The sequence below is a fragment of the Panthera uncia genome, chromosome B1, assembly GCF_023721935.1.
Source record: "Panthera uncia isolate 11264 chromosome B1, Puncia_PCG_1.0, whole genome shotgun sequence".
Taxonomy (NCBI): Eukaryota; Metazoa; Chordata; class Mammalia; order Carnivora; family Felidae; genus Panthera; species Panthera uncia.
Window position 1 is genome coordinate 102,522,295 of NC_064811.1, and position 23,040 is coordinate 102,545,334.

Consider the following 23,040-nt stretch of genomic DNA (forward strand, 5'->3'; position numbering starts at 1 on the left):
TGACCATGAGTAGGTGTCTCCATTAGGGCACTTTTATAATCCCTTGTAACCTTGAGATGATAGGACAGTACGTTTCCTATGTTTTTAGATATCATTGCCTTTTCTTCTTAATGGCATCTATTTCATTTTCTTTTCTTTTTCATATTTCAGTTCTCTTGAGATAGTGTTTATCCAAAGCTGTGGAATTTACTCCTCTTTTTGTTTTTTGTTTTGTTTATATTTTGAAATCTATTTTTACCACTATTCTTGACATTTTTACTTTTTATCATAAAATGTTTTCGTGTAACTAGGCTTATATTCTCAAATAAATTTTAAACTCCTCTAGTTGGGACTGTTTCACTGAGAAATATTCTGGTTCCGGACTCACAGTTGCCACTCACAAGATATTCATTAAAATTGGTGATTTGATGAAAAATGACTGTTGTTTCTTTTCTAGAACAGAGTCTCACATTTTACAGCTCTTAGAGATAAAGTGAAAGTATATACTTATAGAAAACACCATAATCACAGCTAAATAATTTTTAGTTATTCATAAAAGGAATATTGTAATTTTTGTTTTTCTTTAAGTTTGAAAAAAGAAATTGAAAAATTTTGAAAAAAGAAATTTAAAAACGTTGAAGATGGTTAAATCATTGGCTTTTGTTTGAATGGTTCCATTGAAAATCACGTTGAAAACGCAATTACTCCATATCCATGAAAATAATTTCCTATGAGTTACCTTGCTAAATGCTAGTATAAAATACATAGAGAGTCCTGTGACATCTAACGTGTTAACTAAGAAATAATTGTAAATTTATGACTTCTGCCTTTTTGAGTTAATTAGATGGCAAATCACTTTCTAATCAGTGATTCTGAGCCTATAATAGCTACATGATTAAATTAAAACTTCAATTGGTACACCAATTTTAATTAAAAAAATTTTTTAAAATATTTATTTAGTTTTGAGAGAGATGCAGAACATGAGCAGGGAAGGGCGGAGAGAGAGGGAGACACAGAATCCGAAGCAGGCTCCAGGCTCTGAGCTGTCAGCACAGAGTTCGAAGCAGGGCTCGAACTCACAAATAGGAGATCATGACCTGAGCTGAAGTCTGACACTTAACTGACAGAGCCACCCAGGCACCCGCACACCAATTTTAATTTAAATTAACATGTCTGATGGGAGCCACCTGTGATAATCTTTTTTTGACATCCTTTATGACTGCCTTCCTCCATGTGGATGTTAGTCTATTACAAATTGAAGTATTTGTCTCTTTGTCTTTCAAGTGTTTCACTTAGTCAGTGACATGAAAAATACCCTTGCAGCTTGAAATAGAATTTTCAGTACCACATGATTTAGTAGTAAAAAGTTATGCAGAAAAAAAAAAAAGAATGACTTTTGGGTTCATCAACTTTTGACTCAGGATTTTAAAAATTATGTTTGCTATCTCTAGACCATTGAACGAAAATGCAATATAATAGAGGCATTTTTCATTATATGAAAAATATAATGTTTCTGAATAACTTATTAGCTTCATGTTATATCTTGTATCTATCCTGTTAATTATTTTCTTGTAATGAGTCTCCTCCATAATTATAATTATAGTAATGTGAGTTTTGCTTAAAGGGCAATAAAACATCATTTCTTCTTTCTTCTTTCCACCATTTGTCTTTTAAGAACTATTCTAAATCATTTTCTTTTTCAGCTTCTCATTTTCACTTTTGGACCGTTGCTCCATATTAAAGGTTTAAATTTTCCTTTAATTTACTTAATTTCAGATAATAAATCTTAACCTTTTAATAAAATCATAGCCATTTTTTAAAGTTTATTTATTTATTTTAGGAGAGAGAGAGAGAGAGACAGAGAGAGAGTGTGAGCAGGGGAGGGGCAAAGAGAGAGAGAGAGAGAGAGAGAGAGAGAGAGAGAGAATCCCAAGCAGGCTCTGTGTTGTAAGCATGGAGCCTGATGCGGGGCTCGATCTCAAGAACTGTGAGATCATGACCTGAGCCAAAATCAAGAGTCCGTTTCTTAACTGACTGAGCCAACCAGGCACCTCAACAGCCATTTATTTGTAAAAGCAAGAAATCAAAGCATATTTAGAAGTGTAAAAGTAAAGCTTTATTTGAAAATGTGTTCAATAATCTAATTCCCCTTTAATATACAAAAAGAAAACTAATACATTAGATAGAAGTATATTATAATTTATTTTTAAAATCAGCATCTGAGCTTTAATGAAGTATAAAAAGTTTAACTGTGTATGAAAACTTGTGAAGCCATTTTCTTTTTTCTGAGTTTATAAATGGTTTAGGGAAGTCAGTCTATTAGATAGTGTGGTCATAAGTTCTAAGGTTTAATTGACCCACTGCATGCTACCTCTTCTACTAAAATGCAATGAAGAAGTCTTGGGATTTAATGATGGAAGAAATGATGTATATGAAATGTAAATACTGAAATAAAACCATCAGCAAAATAAAAAGGCAGCCTTCTAAATAGGGGAAATATTTGCAAAACATATATCTGATAAGAGGTTAATATCCAAAATATTTAAAGAACTCATACAACTCAACAATAAAAAAAATCCAATTTAAAAATGTGCAGAGGATCTGAATAGACATTTTTGCGAAGAGGAGATACAGATGGCCAACGGGTACATGAAAAGATGCTCAACAACACTAATCATTAGGGAAATGAAAATCAAAACCAAAATGAGATACTACCTCACATCTGTTAGAATGGCTAGAATAAAAAAGACAAGAAATAAGGAGAGGATGTAGAAAAAAGTAACCCTTGTGTACCATCAGTGGGAATGTAAATTGGTATAGCCACTATGAAAAATGGTATAGAGGTTCCTCAAAAAATTAAAAATAGAACTACTATGCAATCTAACAATTCCATTTCTGGGTATTTATTCTAAGAAAAAGAAGATACTAACTTGAAAAGATGTATATACCCCCATGTTCATTACAACATCATTTATAATAGCCAAGACATGGAAACAGGTGTCTATCAATGGATGGATGGATAAAAAAATGTGATCTACCTACCTACTTACCTACCTATCTCCATATATTGGAAAATCAGGTATCTATTAAAAAAGAATGAAATCTTGGCACTTGCAACAACATAGATAGACCTTGAAGGCATTATGCTAAGTAAAATAAGTCAAAGAAATACTGTATAATCTTACTTATATGTAGAGCCTTAAAAAATAACAAACAAACAAACAAACAAACAAACAAAAAACAACAACCCCATGGACACACAGGGGTGTGTGTGGGGGAATGGGCAAAATGGCTAAAGAGAACCAAAGGTGCAAGTTTCTATAAAATAAGTAAGTCATGGTGATGTAATGTACAACATGGCAACTATAGTTAATACTACTGTGTTGCATATAGGAGAGTTGCTAAGAGAGCAAATTTTAAAAGTTCTCATCACAAGGAAAACATCTGTAACTATATACAGTGATGGATGTTAACTAGATTTATTATGGTGATCATTTTGCAATGTATACAAATATCAAATTATTATATTACACACCTAAAACTATTTTAATGTTGTGTGTCAATTATAGCTCAATCAAAAAAGACTACAAAATATTCTGAGAAATTTCAAGAACAAGTCACACTTTAATGTTACAAAATTACCTTTATCTTTCATACTGAAAAGCAACATTGCCTTCCTGTTTGGGTGCATCCAGGTCTTTGCTTACACGCTAAAAATGTTTTCCCTCTTTTCCTCCTGCCCCCAGTTCTCCCCCTTTTGCTGCCAATTTTCTTTGCAGTTTGGTAGGGAACCGATACTTGAAGAAGAAACAATAATGTCTTTTGACTTTCTTTCAGGAAGGCATTTCTCACTCCATGCTCAACAAGAACACTAGCTAGACAGGGCAATCTAAACACAGACTGCCTCTTTATATGAGACTTCTCCATTTCTTTTTTTCAGACCAAGCTCTATTCAAAAGGCACTTTGAAATGATGAGCATAGCAGTTGGCCAAAAGAAGTATAGTTCTTATGTCATGAATATCCACTCAACCACTTCACTCTACCATAGTGTCACTGAAAAAAGGAAAATGGCTATTTTTGTACCTCCTATGGAGAATGAATCCTGGGAAAATAGCAGCATCTGACTAGCCACTCTTCAGTGCTTAGACAGCGCTCAATCATGCTGTTTTTAGAGTTCAGACAAGCTTCCAAAACGCAACAATGCACACCTTGAACAATCTTTTTGAGAATGGCAGGACCTCAGGAAGGCAGAGAAGCAGGGATCTCAAAGAAGAGTCTCCCTGTGGAAAAGAATGGCATGATTTATCTTCACTTACACACCTTTTTCCTTTTATGTGAAAGCTGCTGAAGGGGAATGTGGTCTTATTTCCAGACATTTATCCATGCTAACTCTCTTATTCAACATCTTACTCCCATATCCATATCCAATCAATCTTCTCTTTCAATGATTCTGTCAGCTTGCTCTACATCCTTTCCCAACATTGTTATAGGTCAAGCATCAGTACCCTTTTTGAACTTTATAATTCCCAATCATCTGGATGGTTTCCTAGCAATAGCTAGGATTTGTTTGATCCCTCTCCTTCAGCTCTTATCTCTGACTGCTAAATTGTCTGTTCTTTCACTAGGACCCTATGCAATGAGGATCACACTTGCTTGGTCTGTTTATTTTCCCCCCAATAACATCAATAATAATTTAGGCTGAAAAGAAGCAAAATGGCTTGCCAGTTTTAGATTCAGCCCCTTTGATTCTGTACGTGAACAGACCTACAACATTATTTTGAGAAATCTTGCTGTCGAGAGATTTAGTTTGACTGCTATTTATCATGTTCCTCTTTTTTCTATTGTTTACCTATGCCATGGACATTTGGAGATGGAAATGGGAATGATCTGACATAGTTTCACTTGAACTTAGGAAGTGAAAATCACTCAAAATCCTACTGTGTTGCAGAGTAACAGCAAACTGTCTGAAGGAGTATCAGAGAAGGGTAGGGATTCCTGGACACTGAAGAAGGCATTTAAACTTAAGAGGAAGAAAAATCATGTTCTGTACCCTCCTACTCTGTGAGAAGCCCTCCTAAGCCTGCAGGTGGCTTAGGGATACAATAGGTTGTTCAGAAACTTTCCTACTGTTGTCGTTACTCCATGAGCATGGGCCAGGGCAGGGATTTCCATTTTCAATCCAGCCTCACAAAGACAGAATAAACATGTCATGTTAACAGCACAAATAGTTGTTTCGTTGGTTGAAGGATTTGTGGATTACCTTGAGTTTATCAACCTGAGTTTCTATATAATAGAAACATAAAAGCTAATTTGATATTGTTTTTGTTTAATTTTCATATTCAAATAAAGCTCAAATTGAAATAATATTTGATAGAGAGTATAAGTAAGGTAAATTACACTTTTACTTGTAAGGTAAATTCACTTATTATATGGAAGGCCCTGGTGTGTGTGTGTGTGTGTGTGTGTGTGTGTGTGTGTTTTCAGGATATAAAAAAGAAAGGCAATATAATGTATTGGTTGCTCTAAGAGGCAGACTTTATGTTTGTGTGAAAGCAAACTGAAGGAAATTATGAAATTCCTTTCCCAGGAGATCTTTAACAGTATCATGGGTTGCATCTGCTGGGATCTGACAAATTCTGCCTGCAGGCAGGGTAATGGATTTTGAAGACATTTCATGGAATTTTATACCCCCAAGAGAATGTGAAATTGAGTTCAGAAGTTGAGAGGCACAGGATTCAAAAAGTCTATTCCCTTCAAGTAATTTAGTTTTCTGACCTTGGATTTCAGTTTCTTCATCTGTAAAGTTATTAGTGTTAGAATAGATCAGTGATTCTTAACATTTTTTGTTGTATAATACAATCGTGTGGCAGGGAGGGGGGTCATGGATTTTCTGAAGCCTGTTCATTAACTCTCTGGGATCCATGGGCCTTTTGTTAAATACTAGAATTAATGATTTCTAGGGTAGCATACAGTTTGATTCCTATGTTTTGAGAGTATTAAACAAATGGAGGCATCTGTAACCTAGGAAAGAGACTATCTCATGTGGAAGACAGAGTGTGCAACACAACAGGAAAGACATAGGGATGCTTCCATGTGGTGGGTGTATCACCAGCTTGAAGGCACTTTGCTCATAGGAAAACCCTGAGAACAGACACATGGAGTCAGAAAGAGTTAAGCAATACATGTAGATGCAAGTCATGGAGAAACTTTATTTCAGGTAGAGGCAAGGAAGAATAGGGAAGTGAACAGTCAAAAATTCAGAAATACTGTAAGAAATGTCAGGCACTTTTTCTTTCTTTTTTTTTACTTAAGGGAAACTGTATTTAGTTTTCTCTTTAACACAATCTGGTCTAAAAACGAGTTGAAGTTAAGAGAGAAGAGCACGAATCTTCTAACAAAGTCAGACATAGACTGGAAGGCAGAATGGGCACTGGTCAGGAACTTCCAGGTCCGATCTTGTCCATCTTGGAAATGAGGTCATCGCAGATTCTGGTCAGTTCATTGTTTCTTTAAGTCTTCTGCTCAGTGGCCTTCTCCAGCAAGGAGATGTGCACCTACCTGCTTCTTCCTTAGGCTCGTCTGGAAGGCCACTTAACCCTTACTCAGTATGTGGTTGATCTTCCCATCTATCGGCTTGCATTTCTTTTCTGCATGGGCCTTGGGTGCTTGCTATCTTTGGCCTTCCTTTCCAACTGTTACTATGCAATCAACGTGCTTCTTCAGCGATCCTTCATTGGTTAGGAAGCATTCATTAGTAGCCTTTGATCAACTTTTTTAGTGGCTCAACTTTGAGAGGTCAGAGAAAATGGAAAAATCTTCCATGGAGTTCAGGTCTGTTGCAAATTGGTCTTTTTCTTTCCGAACCTTCTGGATCTCGGCTTTGGCAGGTTGCTTCTGTCTCTGGGCCTCCTTCCTCGCCCCGTACACGATCCCCTCAAACCCATCCACGATCTTTCCCATCTGCAGGCGCTTTATGCAGAGCGCATCGTGCTCTTCAGCACCAGGCTCTCCTTTTGTGTCACTTCCGAGCTGGGTCCTGGTTCCTGGGGTGTACGGCAGCACGTCCACGATGGGCGGCAAGGGCAGCGGCACAGAAATCCACCGGTGGTCTCAGAAAACCAGCTTCCTCCCCACCAGCCTCAGGCGGACTTCCCAGGAAGGTGCAGCCCGAAACTCGGGCACTGCTCGTCTCAGGGGAGCACCCGCGAGTCTCTGAGGGCTGCCCTTTGGGAGCAGGTGAACTTGAGGGAAGCGGGCTGTTTCTGCAGGGCCGACTTTCCAAATAGGAAATCCTAAACCGCTCCACCCCGGCGGTGTACCTAGAACCTCAGCTTGTCCCGGAAGTACTCACGCCCTCGGATCCCAGGCGGCCGCGGGCAGGCTGAGCGGAAGCGGCGCGGAGGCAGGAGACCAGGCGGTGGGCCCCCTGATCCGCCTGCGAGTGGGAGCCCAAGTGCGCGAAGAAGCCGCGGTTCCCTCCTCGCCCATCGCCCCTTCGGCCCCTGCGGGGGCTGTACCCCAGGCGTGCCATCCGCCGAGGCTGAAAGCACCTGCCTGCTCGGAGGTGAGTTGTTTGTGGCTGCCAAGTACCTAGGAGCTGAGCGAAGGCCGGGCCGGCAGGCTATGGGGGCCTTACGGGAACCGGCCTCCCTGCCCCCTGCCATAGCCGAGGCTGGAAGACCCTGGGGAGGGGGAATGGGACCCTCGCCCGCCTTCTGGGGTGGGTTGGGGCTTTCCTTCTCATCTGAGGTCTCCTTGACGGAGGTTTGAGGCTGGGTCTCTTCCCCAGTTTCCTTGTGCTGGCGGCTTCGTCCCAGTCAAATCCTAGCCTGATGAGCCACTCCTCACAGAGTTGACCATTGAAGAGGTCACTGGCCTCTTTCTTCTGGGGACTTAGGGACAAGGCCTGTCCAGCCTTCTGAGGGCTGGTCGGGTGGTGGATTTAGGTCGAGAAGTGTCCTCTTGGCAGGCTGGGGCTTTGCTGGACAGGTCAACAAGGGGCACTTCTCTGTGTTTTCTTAAAGCAAGAAGCCATATTAAAGAAGAAAGAGAACACGTTTTTGAAGTTCCTTAAAGATTGGCAGAGCGGTGTAATTTAATTGCCTAGCAGTGAAGTACACTATTAATTTCAGCCTTGCAAGGACGTGATGTTGGGAAATACTTTTGGAAAAGATAATTCTGAATATACATGAAATGGATGAGGACAACATACTATGTAAAAATCTTCTTGGGGCACCTGGGTGGCTCAGTTGGTTAAGCCTCCTCTTGATTTCAGCTCAGGGTGTGTGCTCTCTCTCTCTCTCAAATAAATAAACATTTAAAAAAATCTCCTTTAATCATCAGGGGGAAAGTGAAATAATGCCATACTGAACAGTGATTATGCCTACAGGACTAGCAAAAGCTGATCTAAAAATATTGAAAATAATGGAAGAAATGTAGTGATGCATTAGAGAAAGTGAAAAGGTAAAAACCAACATAAACCTGATATGCCTGTAATTCAAAATTATGGGAGGAGCCTTGAAGATGATGAGGATGTTAGATTCAGGTGACCCACGTGTGACTTGGGAATCTGGCCTCAGCTTTTGAAGTGGTGACCTCTGGAGTATTGATGTGTTAATTGGGCATTCCACTAGTGCACTCTTGAAGCAAATGGCATAGAAGTGAGAAGCCTGAGATGATTCAACACAGAGTCAAGAAACTTTTATCTGCCAGAAACTGATACTATGGCTCTGACATAATTATTTAGAATTTATTTTAGTGTTTAAATATTTGCCCTGTAAAACAGATACTGTTTTTCTAGAAATGAAGATTGGTTCTTCAGTCAGTTATTACCTTCTTCTAAAGTCTTAGAAAAATAGGTAGACATACTCATAATGGGAATCCCTTCAATTTATACTATTTTGCAAAATAAAAATAAATAAGCTTTTTTTCTTCTAGTGAAAGCGTTAAGGTACATAAAATATTATTAGGAGAAACTTTACCAATCCTTAAAGCAAGAGAGTTTGTTTTCCATATTGATTTTTTTTTCACATCAATTATAAACTGGGGCAAATCCCGCCCTATGATATTAATATCTAGTTTCTGATATAAATTGGATATAACTTTGAGAGCAAGGACATTCTTCAGGCACTAGTAATTCTGCTTAAGCATGTGTTGAAAATATCCACATGTATATATATTATATATATATATAATATATATATACACACACACATAGTACATATAATAAAATAATAATATGTTTCTCAAAAACTTAATTCTCAATGTCTTGACAGCAGTCTTCAGAGCCTTCTTGAAGGGAAAGTTTGGATAAATTACATGTGATAAATACACTCCCATGGGTATAGTTCCCTAAGTGTGTAGATTCTTTCTTCATACCATTCCAAGGAATTTTTGACATCTCTGGTTTTTTTGTAGTGCAGATCACTTCTGAGTCCAGGTTTCCATTAAAACCACCAGGCAAACAAGTTAGAACCACTTCCCTTTGCTTGAGCGTGTGTACTGAATTCAGACACTCTGGTAAATGTACATGTGTATTGATAAACTCAGCTCAGTCTAAAATTATCTTTTTCCCTCTTTTGTATAGTTTCTTGATAATGTATTTCCATATGCATCTTTCAGATTTTTCTGTTTATAAAAATTATGTATATAATACATACTAATACAATGTAATAATATAATAAGGTAATGATATATAAAAGCATATACATACATAATTACAAAATCTGACAGTTTTAGAGGTGTAAGCCCATATACCCTCCTTTCTGAGTTGACTTTGTAATTGGCCCTCAGGGCATTCTGGATACTGTTAAAGGCCTAGATGAACTTGGGTGTTTCATATTGGCCAGAGATGCTTGGGCGTGTTAATGTATTAAATTTGGTACCAGATTTCAGCGGGGAGACCAGAATCCCCAAGTGTCAGAGGCTAAGTAATGGGGCAGAGACCTTAGTTACTGAGGTAAGGAGGGAAAGCTTATCTTAATAGGCACATGACTGGATGATAAGCCAAAGGTGTGATCTTGTGAGATATTTGGCAATGGTCACTTGATCACCGCATCCCTAAGTCCATGTCAATGAGTACCCTTTAAAATTCAAACTGATATGTGTAAACACAAATCTAGGTCTCTATTCCTTATTTCATGTCTTTCCTCAAATGTCACCCACTGTCTGAGACCGTCCCTGCTATCCTATTTCGTATGTACATACCCCTACCCAGAACTTTATATTCTCTAGACTACATGTTATATTAGTCTCTGTCTCCCTTAATATAATAGTTGCTCCTGGAAACAGGCAGTTGAATATCCCCGAGAATGGACTTAAAGCAGAACCAGCATTAGTGAGGCATTCTTCAAGGGCACACAGTAGGGGGACACTAAAAAACTCAGTAATCAAGATAGAAAATATTTTAATGCAGTAATCAGAAAAACATCCTTAATGTCAAACAATCCATGATGAATAAAATCAATATTTTAAATTAAGACAGCATTCATAACAATACTCTGCTGAGCCATATATTGGAAACTGAGGCAAGAGGAAAAATCAGTAACACTGATCTAGTAGTCTGGGATTTTCACAGTAAAGGGTGAATTGGCTGTACCTTATTCTCATATCACTAAGAAGCACAATGTTTTCATTACATCTTTAGATTTTGGAGGGGACATATACCTCATTTGGGTGAATATCTCTGATCCATTTACTGGATTGCTATCAAAGCTACCAACTTTCAGTCAAGCTCAGAGAAAGAGAAGTTTTCCTACCTGGTTCTGGCTGTTGATGCTCCTTATGTCTTGAGGAATTGTTACTAATGGGTTTGTGGCAAATTAAGATCTCCCGGGAGTTTGCCTCAAACCCTGATAAAAGAATAGCAATAGAGGCTCTGAAATTTTGCTCATTTTTTGTCAAATAATTATTCTCTCACTCTCTCTGAATTTTGGCAATGTTCATCTCCTACTTTAGTAACAGAAACTCTGTATACAGTCTCTTCCAGCCTTATGCACAATTAGGATGTGTGCACATGAATTAGGATCTGTCAGTCAGATACTCTGGCCCCAAACTTTAATTTAGGATCTAATGACTGAAAGAAGTAGGTGCCATGAAAAACTCATTTTGCTATGGGAAGAGGAAAATCTTTAGTTTCCAGGGCCAATAGTAGCTGAAGTTCTAAAGGCAATGCAAGGGTTTGTTCGGTGCTAGCAATGATGGCTTCGCTAGATGGTTCTGTATTATGATGTCAATTCCAATTACATACATAGCCTCCAGACCTAGTTCTCTGGCCTTCCTAGAAATTGTGTGAGTTTGTTAGTCACAAAAAGCCTTGACTTATATACCTATGTCTGGATCCTCCCACCCCATGAGGAATAAATGTCAGTTTTAACCTTCTGTAAAGTCGTTTGGCCTATAAGACTGTAATATATTTATTCCCTTAAATACTGCCTGGAAACTTACTCATGCATTTCTTAACCTCTTTCTTACTATGCATGGTGAGTGACTTGCACATGTAGTATGAGTGACATAAGTATGTTGGTTGAATTAACAATATGGTTCTGACTCATGCCATTAAATGAATCATCTGTTTTAATATATCTCAGATCCTTAACTTATCACCCATTCAATACAAACAAAAAAAGAGTAGTGAGTATTTGAGCAAAATTAGAATGGTAGTTAGAGCACTGAGTAGTAACCTGAGACAGGTGAGCATGTATAAAACAAAAGAAACTTACTTCCTTGCAGGAGCAGACCATATTTTCAATTGTGGTCTAGAATCCAGTGGACCTTTTGAAGCAATAACCAAGCCCTCCAGAGTTGGACTTCTCTGAGAAATTGACAGTTGTTCCACAGTTCCCTGTGGTTCACTAGGTATGAAGAAGCTTTGCAAGCACCTGGGATGAAATTGAGGTCATGAGTCCCTATTTAGCCACAGATGCCCTTTTCTTCTACCTACCTCTAGCAGATCCCTGTGGGCTTCCTCAGTGACCGAATCTGCCTGGCCTGGCATTCCAAGGATGGTGTGATTAAAAGGGATAGATGCCAAGAAGAATAAAGGATACCGCATGGGTGTTGAAGACAAAGGCAACTTCCTCAGTCTCATTTGAGTGAATCCGTGTGCCTTCTGCCTCAGCGGTATATGTGTTTTGTAATGAGCGAGAAAGTTGTTTGGGGAATATCCTAAAAATCTTAGTCAAGACAGTATATTGATTTCTGTTTGCTCCTTTATGTTTAGCTATGGGTTTTAGTAGCAACAAAACTTCAGAGGTTGTAGAAACTGATTAGTTAAGTTGCTGCTCCAGTATGCCAAGGAAAATAAAAGCACACAGATCGTCAGTAGAGATGTTCATGGAGCTTATCATGTGTCTCTCCTTCAGCATTCTGTTTCTTTCCAGGGGATGAAACACTTGGTGCCATGTAACTAGGACCAGAGGAGAGTGTCTTTCTTTCCCCTCTGGGCAAGAAGAAACTAAAGTTCTGTTAATGCCGCAAACACTTCAGTAGGCTCTGAACTTTAGATAAGTAGGATCTATCCCCTAATGGGAAGGGCTTTTAGCCAGCAGTTTTAAGAGCAGAGTTATACACTGTGAGGATGATAACATAAGTGGTACATTCACAGGTGTGACAAGCATGATAAAAGCATCTTTTCTGAAATTTGCCCCCAAAAATAATAGGCCTGAGGGTGGCTCTGGCCTGCTTCTGACAGAAAAAACTTTTCCTTTGCACATGCAAGTGGCCAGCTTTAATCAGCAGTGGTTTCTTTTGGTGATGTTTCTGCGATTGCCAACCCAAGCCACCTCTATCTCATCATTGACATCAGGTCAACAGTGTACAGGATAATCATTGGAATTCAAAACTGGCATCCGAGCTGGGAGATCTCCTTATGTATCCCCTTTTCTTTGCCAAAGCAATCAAATTAGTTCTGTTAACAGCTTGCCAAATCAGCCAGCCTAGTAAACTCTTCCCTCTTAGAAAGGAAATATAGACATTCATTTTGGTTCATATTGTTTTTCTCCCTTAGTGTGATCTTGGGAACCTTGCCAAGGGGTCTGATGGCTGTCGTCTGATGATGCCATGAGAAGTCTTTAATAAGCTGACATTTCCTGTTGCTAAGCTGCCATGTGTGAAAGCCAAACCAAATAGTGTTTGGACTCTCTGGATCCCAGACTCTGTTTTTGTCTCTTTCTCTTCCTTCTCCTGACTCAGTTCTCAGCTCTGCCCACCTTGTCTCTCCAGCCTGTGTAGATGTGCAGTACAAAGGTCAGATGGCAGGCAGTCCCTCCCAGCCAGACTGAACCTACTGAAAAACCCTTGAGAGCAGAGCTGCCTAGGCTGGGGCGCTGGCTTTGTTAGGAGGCAAGGAGGGAATGTTGGCTGAAAGTGTTTCCAGTGAGAGGGAGAAACCGTTTTCTGAGAAGGCAAATGGGAGCTTGTCAGTTGGGTTAGAGGAGGAGGCAATAAGCTTTTCTGTTTCAAAGCTCTTGTGACTGTTAGTTGAAACAGATGAGTAAAGAATAAAAATGCTGAAGCTAAGGAAGTAAAAATTGGGAGTAGGAAATTAGAAAGGAGCATTGCCAGCTCAACTGGTCTAAACTCTTATTTGCAGTGTCTCTTACTGTATTGCACAGTGACAGATTATATCCTGAGACCTAAAAATGAAAGTCCTATAGAAGAATTTCAGTTTGATTTTGTTTCTTAAGAGTATGGGTTAATTCACACTGGCAAGGCAGATTGATGATTGCTTACTTTTAGGGCGGCCAATGGGACATGTAGAGTTGGGCAGGCATGACCTGCACAGTTGTCTGTGGCGTTCTAGTACTTGGGCACTTGAGGGTCAAGCTGGGTGGTATCTTATGTGATGTTGACATCCGGGAAAATGCTTTGCTCTGTGTGTGGTTGAGGGGTAGAATGAGGTGAAATGTGAAATACAGGGAGAATCTAGGGTCTGATTTCCTTCCAAGATTTGATGATAACACTTACAATGTAAACTCTTAGCCAAGGTATCATAACCCTAAACTGCAAGCAACTATTTATCATTTCCCTCAACACTTTTTACTAAAGTACCCCTAAAAAGCGGATATTTAGATTCTTCCAATTCCCTTGTTTTGTTTCCACTTTTATAGTGCTTTCTCAAGTGTCAGGAGGTACATTTATTTTTATTGCAGTGAGTAATTAGCATTTCTTTGAGGATAACTATTTTTCCAGAACTAATTGAATCTGATTCCTCCATCTGTGTGGCTTCATTGAGAAATCAGATTTTGCTCAATGCAGCAGCATCAACTGAGTTACTGAATAACTCAAATACTAATAAAGCTGGATAGTTTTCTCTAAATTTATAGTCTCGTCTGCAGTGATTCTTTTTTTTTTTTTTTTTTTTTTTTTTTTGGTAAGCATTTGTTTTGTTGCAGTAGCAAACCAAAATCCAAAATGCCTACAGGATCCAAGCAAGTAAGTTAGTGAAATAAGTTACACAAAAAAGACAATGAACATTCAACATTGGGGTTTGTAAACAGGAGGGACTAGATTTGATGATAGTTTAATTTAAGCTATATTGACTTTGAAGTGTCTGCGGGATGTGTATGAAACACAGATCTGGGTGACTGTTTTTTCTTCTTTCTGTTCCTCTTCATTTTCTATTTTTTAAATAATTAAATGTTCTCCTAAAATTCAGTTTTAAAATAAGGCAGCCAATCTAATAAATAAAACAAGTCACAGTCATTACAAACAAACATAGGAAAGAGGGCTTCAGTTAAAAGCAGTAAGCTACCACTAGGCACTTATCGGAGTAGCTAAGATGAAAATTGCAAAGATGAAAAAAGAGAACACGGAGCAATATGTATGTTTGTACACTGTTGGTGGGAATGTAGATTGGTAAAAACCACTTTACCAATCCATTGCATGGCAGTGTTCTCTAAGCTGAATGTATATATGCATGCCTTAGGACCTAGCAGTTCTACTCTAGATACACACACAAGAGAAATTCACAAAAATATGTGTTAAAGACAGCTAAAATGTCCACCAACAATAGAATGGGTAAATAAATTGTGGAATATTATACAGCAATGAGAGTAAGAAAATTACTGTTATATTTCATGTATCAATGAACCTCAAAAACATAACAGTAAGTGAAAGAAATTCAGATGCAAAAAGAGTCTATCCTGTATGATTTTACTTATGTACATTTCAAAACCAGATAAAACGATTCTGTTGTGTTAGATCAGTAATTACTCTTCAAACATGGGTTGGGTAGTGATTAGAAGGGGGCTCAAGGGGACTTTCTAAGATACTGATAGCATTCTGTTTGTATCTCACTGCTTGTTAATGGGAATGTTTACCTTGTGAAAGTTCATTGAGCTTCATACTTTTAATTATTATTCTATCTTTATTTCCTTCAGTGAAAAGCTGTAGGAAGTATCATTTAAAAGACAAATAAATGAATACAGGCATACATTTTAATAAAACAGAGAACTTCTTCAAGGAACCTAGTAAAAAACAGTGTCTTGCTTTTAGACTATATTTTCTTAGTATTTAATTCGATTTATGTTATGCAGTTTTGTCCTCACTGATTTATTTTCTTACATGTATGTTACACCACAGGCCTTTCAAGAGCCTGGATGTGATCTTTTGTCTTTTTCACCATGCATTTTAGAATGGGAGAAGCACCTATTGAATAGCTGACAAATTACTTAAAGCATCTGCTCTCTCTATACCATATTACCTAGAAAGGGGGAATTTTATAACCCATTAACATTTTGGTACCCATCTAATATAATTATGAAATCTGCATTCACAAGGATCTTGTCACTGAGATGTTTTCACTGATATAAAAAGGTGAATTATTGTAAAAATAAAGAAATGTTTTAGCTTGGGTTACTTTTATCACAATATTGTATTAATATTACTGAACAAATTGGTGATATTACTGAACAAATTAGAATATATATCATGTCATTTTTGTCACTATTTTTTCCCTATGTATTAAAATAAGAAATGACATGTCAATAAATAATCAGTGTGGTATGTATCAAGAAATGAAGAATGTGGATCATTAAAGTCATTGTGTATAGAACACACTTAAGAAGTAACTACTCTGAACTGGAGCTGATCAATTTGAAATTAATACATGTGCAATTCTAAGTATAAAAATGGAAAAAAAATAAAGAAAAACGACTTGCATCTAAGTTGGAGTGGAAGAAATCCTATGCAATTGTACCCTTCTTAGGGAAAGAGTGAATTTCTGGGAGTTGTCAATGAAAACCTTACTATGAAAAGATATTTTTCTTATTAAATAAGAATATATTTATCCCTGTTCCTAACAATAAACTTTAAAAATATATGAGGAGAACTTAGCCTGAAAATTACTGTATAAAGCATAAAAAGTCAGATATAAGTACTGAGAAATTTTGAAGACTTTAGCAACAGATAGGGAACAAATCCTACTTGTTGCGTAAATCATGTTTTATTTGTAGAACTTTGTGAAACGTTCATAACAAAATCTGAGACTCACCTGGTTCCAGTTTCAAATAAACCTGAAACTCAGGGAGGTTCAACAAAAGTTTTGCCAAGGTTCATGAACTTTCATCAAATGCGTGTGTGTGTGTGTGTGTGTTTTGGAAGTTGGACCAGTTGATAATTTTCACCACGTTTAGACTAGATTTCCTTAAAAAATGAAAACTTTCAGATTAACGTCAAAGGAAACTAAAATTAAAATGCAAACAATCTTATTCTTACTTTGTATCAACATGATGCAAGGTTTTTCTCAATTTTTTTAAGTTGCTTAGTTAATTTTGGCAGGGCAAAAAATTCCTTAGTTTGCTCTTCTATTTTTTCTGCATACAAAACTCACAAGAGTTAATATTACCTGTGATCCCACTTTCTATGAAAAACCACTAGAAGTGAACATAAGTACATTTGTCCAGTAATAATGATACTAATATTTATTACTCAGTTACTGTTTTAAATGCCTTACAAGTATTATATACTTTAATTCCTATTGCAGTTCCCTAAAGAGACAGAGAAAAGACAGAGAAAAGATTTAGAGAGAGGTTAAATAATTTATCCAATGTCATGCCACTAATGAGTTGCAGAACAAAAAATTTAACCCAGAGGAAATAATTACAGAAATGGAACTCTTAACTGCTATACTATCATGATGATTACTGTTAGCTACCTACCCCAAATCTATTTTCCTCCTTTTTTTTTTTTAAAGATGTCAGCAGCAATGATGGCTGAGCATAAAAACAGAAAGACCCTGAGCCTTTGATTACTTTGTTGATCCCTACTACTAGTTCTTCCTACTTATAGACTTCTTATTAATTGAGAAAAATAAATGCCTTTACTTATTTGAGTTTTGTATTTATTTCTACAGGGGATAATGCTACTGCTTTTCACACTGACCTATCATAATTATAGGTGTAAAGAAGATAATCATTCAATATCCAACACAAAAGGATCTAAAGGAACTGCTTGCTGAATCAGGCAGAGTTGTACTCTTCATGCACAGTCTTTCTGAGAAAGCAGAGAGCTTATTTTACGTAGGGGCTTGGAAAGCTTGGTGTTCAAGGATTGATGGACTTTCAGAAGCAAGAGTAGAATTTAGGGACTGGTTTATTATTACTATTACTATTATTATTATTATTATTATTATTAGTTACAAAACTGATTATTTGAACAAGACTATCGCTCACTACTTGACTTGTATAAATATATGCACTTCAGTGAGGCTGCTGCTAATTCTGACTTCAGAAACAGCTGCTTGTCACTGATTGGCTGGCTTTTAGAGGCTTGGTAACAGAACGAGTGTTTTATTTATTTCATGGAGTATTTGAGAACTTGGTTCTGGTGGTCACTTGTTGCTATGGAAGAGGGCAATCAGCCCTTTCCTAAGAGGATGTGATTGTTCCGCAATGAGATTGGTACGAATAGGAGGAATCCCACTTAGAAATTACAGTCATCCAGGGGTTAGTAGACTAGATTTTGAGTATCTTTATTCTTATATTTCGAACTCATGATAAAGGTTAAGGGGCATCCGTATTGTTTGGTTTGGTTTTTAGAATGGAACATGCTTATTCTCATTTTATCCTGATATAAACGATCTTGTTATGTAAATAGAAAACTGAAGTGCAGGGACCCTGGGGAGAAAAGATGTTCAAAAATTTTTGTAAAAAATTGAGTTTCAACCAACTGAATTACTTTTATTTCAAAAAAAAATCTCAGATATTTCTTAACCCCCTAATCTATTTTTTCAAATCTTCAAAAGAATGAAATTTTTGTTAATTACTTTAAGGCTAGAATAAATAGGAACTGTGATATGTAATCTAAATGGAATTTGGAGATATTTAAGATGATTCAAAAGACAAAATAAGTAACTCATCAAAATTTAGCTCTGATATTCAGTTGTTTATAAAGTAGGCATGCATACGTATTTTCACTTAAATCTGTCAACACATGTGCAATAAATATGTAATCTGCCTTTTTAGAATAACTAAATTTCGTGTACAAAATTAGCCTAGAAGAAATAATTTTCCACAATAGACTGTAGTATAACATTTCAGTTTATGGCATATTTTGTCCCTGGAGGTTACTTTGATATGTATATTTGCTTTCAGAAAAAAGAATTTTGAATTGAGTAAAAGAATTTTGTTTGAATTTTCAATAAAAGCAAACACTTTATATAACGTACTCATTTTCTCAGAGTACTAAAGGAAGTAAAAACTTGGGTAAAAAACTTAAGAGGTATATATTCTCTAATAAAATAATACTTCTACATTTACAATCTTTTGAAATATTAAATTGATTCTGAGTTAAACATTAGTAGTCTCATACAACACATTACTTTGAGTCTTCACTACGATATCCCACACTATTTCTGAAGTTAAGTTGACTTAATGAGTAGCTCAGGCAATATGAAGCCATATACCTATTTTGGTCCTTTGAAAGGGATATGTATTTCTAGGTCAGATGTTCCATTTTCAACTAACTTTTCTTCTATTTCAGATTGTAGAGAAAGATAATTGTTCATTATTCTCATGACCTGCGAGAATGACTAAAATACAACATGGAGAAAATCATAGTACTAGTCCATCACTGGACTCTTCCTGAATAAATCTTTGAATAAGTCTGAATAAATCCTGAATAAATCTTTGAATTGATGGAAATTTGTATGAAGAGAAACTTGAGCTATTAACACACATAATTTGTTAATTGAAGGCACAAATTATTTCTTGAAATGCTCTCGTATTTATGATAAAGAGGCCCTAGGCTTGAGTACTATCTGCATGATACATGGAATTTGTCATAATTACAGAAATATTTAATAAGTACTTAATAATTTTGTTCAAATTCAGTTTTCTAATTAAGGTGCAAGCAAACACCTGAGATAACACATACATGAGTATCTGTATACACGTTTTCTACATGAAAAAAAATTACAAGTTAGAAAAAAAAGATATACTGTTTTGATTCAGACTCACTCCCCTCTTTTGGGCAGTGTTCATCAACAGGAGGTATATAAAGACATATGTGCCATTTTAAAATCCTATCCTGTTGTCATTGACCTTTCAATTCCACATTACTGATGGGAATATTCAAGAATACTATATGCAAAGTTGAATGACCTTAAATTTTATTTTTCAGAAAAATTAATGGATATTTAAAGATGATTCAAAATCAAGCTAAGGACAAGTGTTCACAATCTTAGAACAGCAGACTCTTGTGACTGCCTTCAGATTTGAGTTTTGAAGCTTGAACATTATGTTAATAGTTGTGTTGCTGGAACTTTTTCTATGGCCATGAAAATTTAGGATAGAAAGCATATTAAATGGTTAATAAGCCATCCCTCAGTGGAGCAACTACAGAAATTCACAGCTGCCTGGACATGAGTTCAATAAGGTTTATAATAAGAAAATTATAGTTATTTACTCAGGAAATGAAACTAGCCAAGTGGCAGGATAGATCTCTAAAACAGATGCATCATTTTAGTCTGCTATTTATTGCATGCATATTCCCATTTATCATGGTTTCCTAGCTGCTTTGTAGTTCAACCCTGACACTGTAAATCAACAGAAAAGATGAGACATAATGATAAATCAAAGTGAAGAACAATTACTTAAATAAGTGGAAAACACGCCTGGTATTGTGGTTACAATAACAAGAAAGTAGTATAGCTTCTGATTGTGACGAGAGTATAACCAGTAGCATTTTCAAAATTATAATACTATTTTGTTATTTGGCATAACTACATAGAAGGATAATTAATGTATGGAAACTATCAATTGCATTGTGCCTATTAGTGAGAAGCCTTTTTAAATGAAACTCCTTAATCTTTGAAGTTATTTCTCATTCATTCACTTAAATAATTCCTGGTTTTGGTAGAGAATTAATTTTTTTTTACTGGTCAGTCCTATCACAGTATCTTGGGTTTCATTTGGAATCCTACACTTGGGTAGAACACTCATCAAAACGAAAAACATTCTGTTCTTGATACTGATCCAATTGCTTAGCTTCAACCCTAGAGGATTTGTATTAAATATGACACTGTTGTGCACCATGAAATTTCTCTTGGTTTAAACGACACTTGAAGCATATTCTGTTTGTAATATACCAAAGGTAAACGGTGGTCAGTCACATGTTCTTGAAGACTGCAGGTCTGTCAGTTTTCAATTTGATCATAGTTCGTATCTGTACTTGCTTTGTTTTTACACAAAAGAAGTGTTCTGAGAATACTGCTGGCTTCGTAAAGCTACAGGATGTACTATGTGGCTTATATCTCAAATATGTTGCATCATTAATATTCATCAAAACTAGGAAAAAGTAGTTTTAAATCCTATTATAAAATGTGTTCCCTTTAGGTCCTGAATTTTATAACACTTGGTTTGAGACCAAGCCACACTGTTGTTTTGACCTGTCGTGACTATCCAGCACATGTTGTCCTTCCAGGATTTTCCATGTTATTTGACAGCCTTTTTTTATACTTTGTTTGAAAAATATAAGCTTTGCAATAATACATGTGAAATGAAATCAGTGCAAATACCATCTATATAAACTTTACAAATTCAGTTTATGCAAAAGGCTGAAATGTCAACAAGGTGTTGGTCAGAAGGTTACAACACTTTCCTGCTATAATAATAATAATAATTATTTTATCTCTCTTAGCAACAGATTATGGCTTGTATAAGCTAAGTAATTCTTTAGGAGGCTGACATTGAGATTATTTAATGCATAATAGGGCTTGTTCTTGTTAAACTATAAGGAATTAATCCCACTAGATTTCACAAATAGCACCTGTTCAAGCTTGCTAGAGTTGTCTGTCTACATGAATGCATGAAGCAAACATTGGCAGAACCAAAAGACTGAATTATCAAAAACTTGAATGTTTGCTCTAAAATAAACCTGCTTTCTTTTTGCCTCTGAGTATTTGTTTAGAAATTAACCCTGAATTATCCAATTTCAAATAGCTAAGTAATTACAACATGATTTTAAAACTGTGAGACATACAATAAGTAGTACTAAGTGCTGTAATAAGAATTTCCTAAAATATCTGTTAAGAGTGACTCAGAGTCTTCTAGAGTAACCATGATACAGTAACAAGTGCGTCAGGTATAGATGCACTTGTAATAAATCTTAGTCAAATTGTTATAAGGAATTTTACAGGTTTAGTAAGAAGCTTTTTTCAGTCCATGTGGTAGATTGAGCTTTCTTTGATGCAAAGTCTCTCAGGTCTCTTCTTATAAGGGCACTAATCCCATCGTGACGGCTCCGGCCTTATAACGTCATCTAATTCTAATTACTTCCCCATGCGCCATTTCTAAATACCATCGCAATGGGCATTAGATTTTCTACATAAGACCTTGGGGGTGTGGAGACGCAAACATTCAGTTCATAATAATGCGTGTGTGTATATATTTGATGGGAATATAAGGATTAGCTATAACAATTTATCAAGGAGAATAGTTTTTCAAAAATGCTAATCTTCAGGGTGTTTAATAAGAGTCTTGATGTTAGAGCATTTTTCTTATTTTTTTCATATTTCTTATTATATAAGTGGCATTATTTTTCTTTGAAGTAAATATTGTTCCTTTTTCCCCTAAATCTTTGCACAAATACTTATAGTGGTATTTGTTAGTAGTATTTTCAGGGCAAATGATCTAGTTCCTGTAATACTAGGATCAAAGATTTCTCTCTAAAAAGTATTATTTTTCTGTAGTTTATTCCTTGTTTCCTTTCTAGACTCAGAAAAAAATTCATGTGTTGTTATTCAAGAATGGCTAATATCTTCATTTTCATTTTATTTAATTCTTCTTATGAAAGAGGTTAGAAAAGGTGTTGAACCTTTGCTAGACACTCTGTAAAGTCTGCACTGTCTTTGGCATGAAGTGTAATTAGCATGTGACAAGATATTGGGACTGGGCACTTCTAAAAAAATTTTTTTTTTAATGTTTATTCATTTTTGAGAGATAGAGACAGAGTACAAGCGGGGGAGGGTCAGAGAGAGAGGGAGACACAGAATCTGAAGCAGGCTCTGAGCTGTCAGCATAGAGCCTGATGCAGGGTTTGAACCCACAGACCACGAGAGCATGACCTGAGCTGAAGTCAGCCGCTTAACCGACTGAGCCACCCAGGCATCCCCGGGACTGAGCACTTAAAATAGGTTGAACTGCTTTCTGGTGATTTAGTGAACCATATGGTAAATAGTTTCATGTTATGTGAGAGGGAAAGTTTGCAATGATTTTAGTGTTAAACATAAAGATGATTTGTTAATGTGTGGTATAAAAAAAATCCGGTGTCTAAATATATTATGGCAACTAAAAATTTGAAGAAAAAAACCTATTATGACAAGTCTGTTAATAAATGAAATTTCTTAAAAGTATGGAAATATAAAGTTATTATCATAGAAACAGCTTCTTTGGCTTATTCTATATAAACATTGATGATTAGTTATTAGGTTCAGTTTTTTTGTATCTATAATTTATCTAATTCCATATATTTAAGCTTTGGCATATATTTTAGGATATTATCAACTTGGGCATGAGAGAAATTGTGGGTTCCTGAAAAAGAAAACAAAATAAAATGTACAA

General features: G+C 36.4%; 1 long non-coding RNA gene across 1 annotated transcript; it reads left to right on the forward strand.

Moving 5' to 3' along the window:
• The first annotated feature begins 7,198 nt into the window (after positions 1 to 7,198).
• LOC125923098 (uncharacterized) lies at positions 7,199 to 19,104 on the forward strand. Its single transcript, XR_007457897.1, has 3 exons — positions 7,199 to 7,544; positions 11,711 to 12,100; positions 18,962 to 19,104. It is a non-coding gene; the product is annotated as an uncharacterized LOC125923098 (long non-coding RNA).
• Positions 19,105 to 23,040: the final 3,936 nt, after the last annotated feature.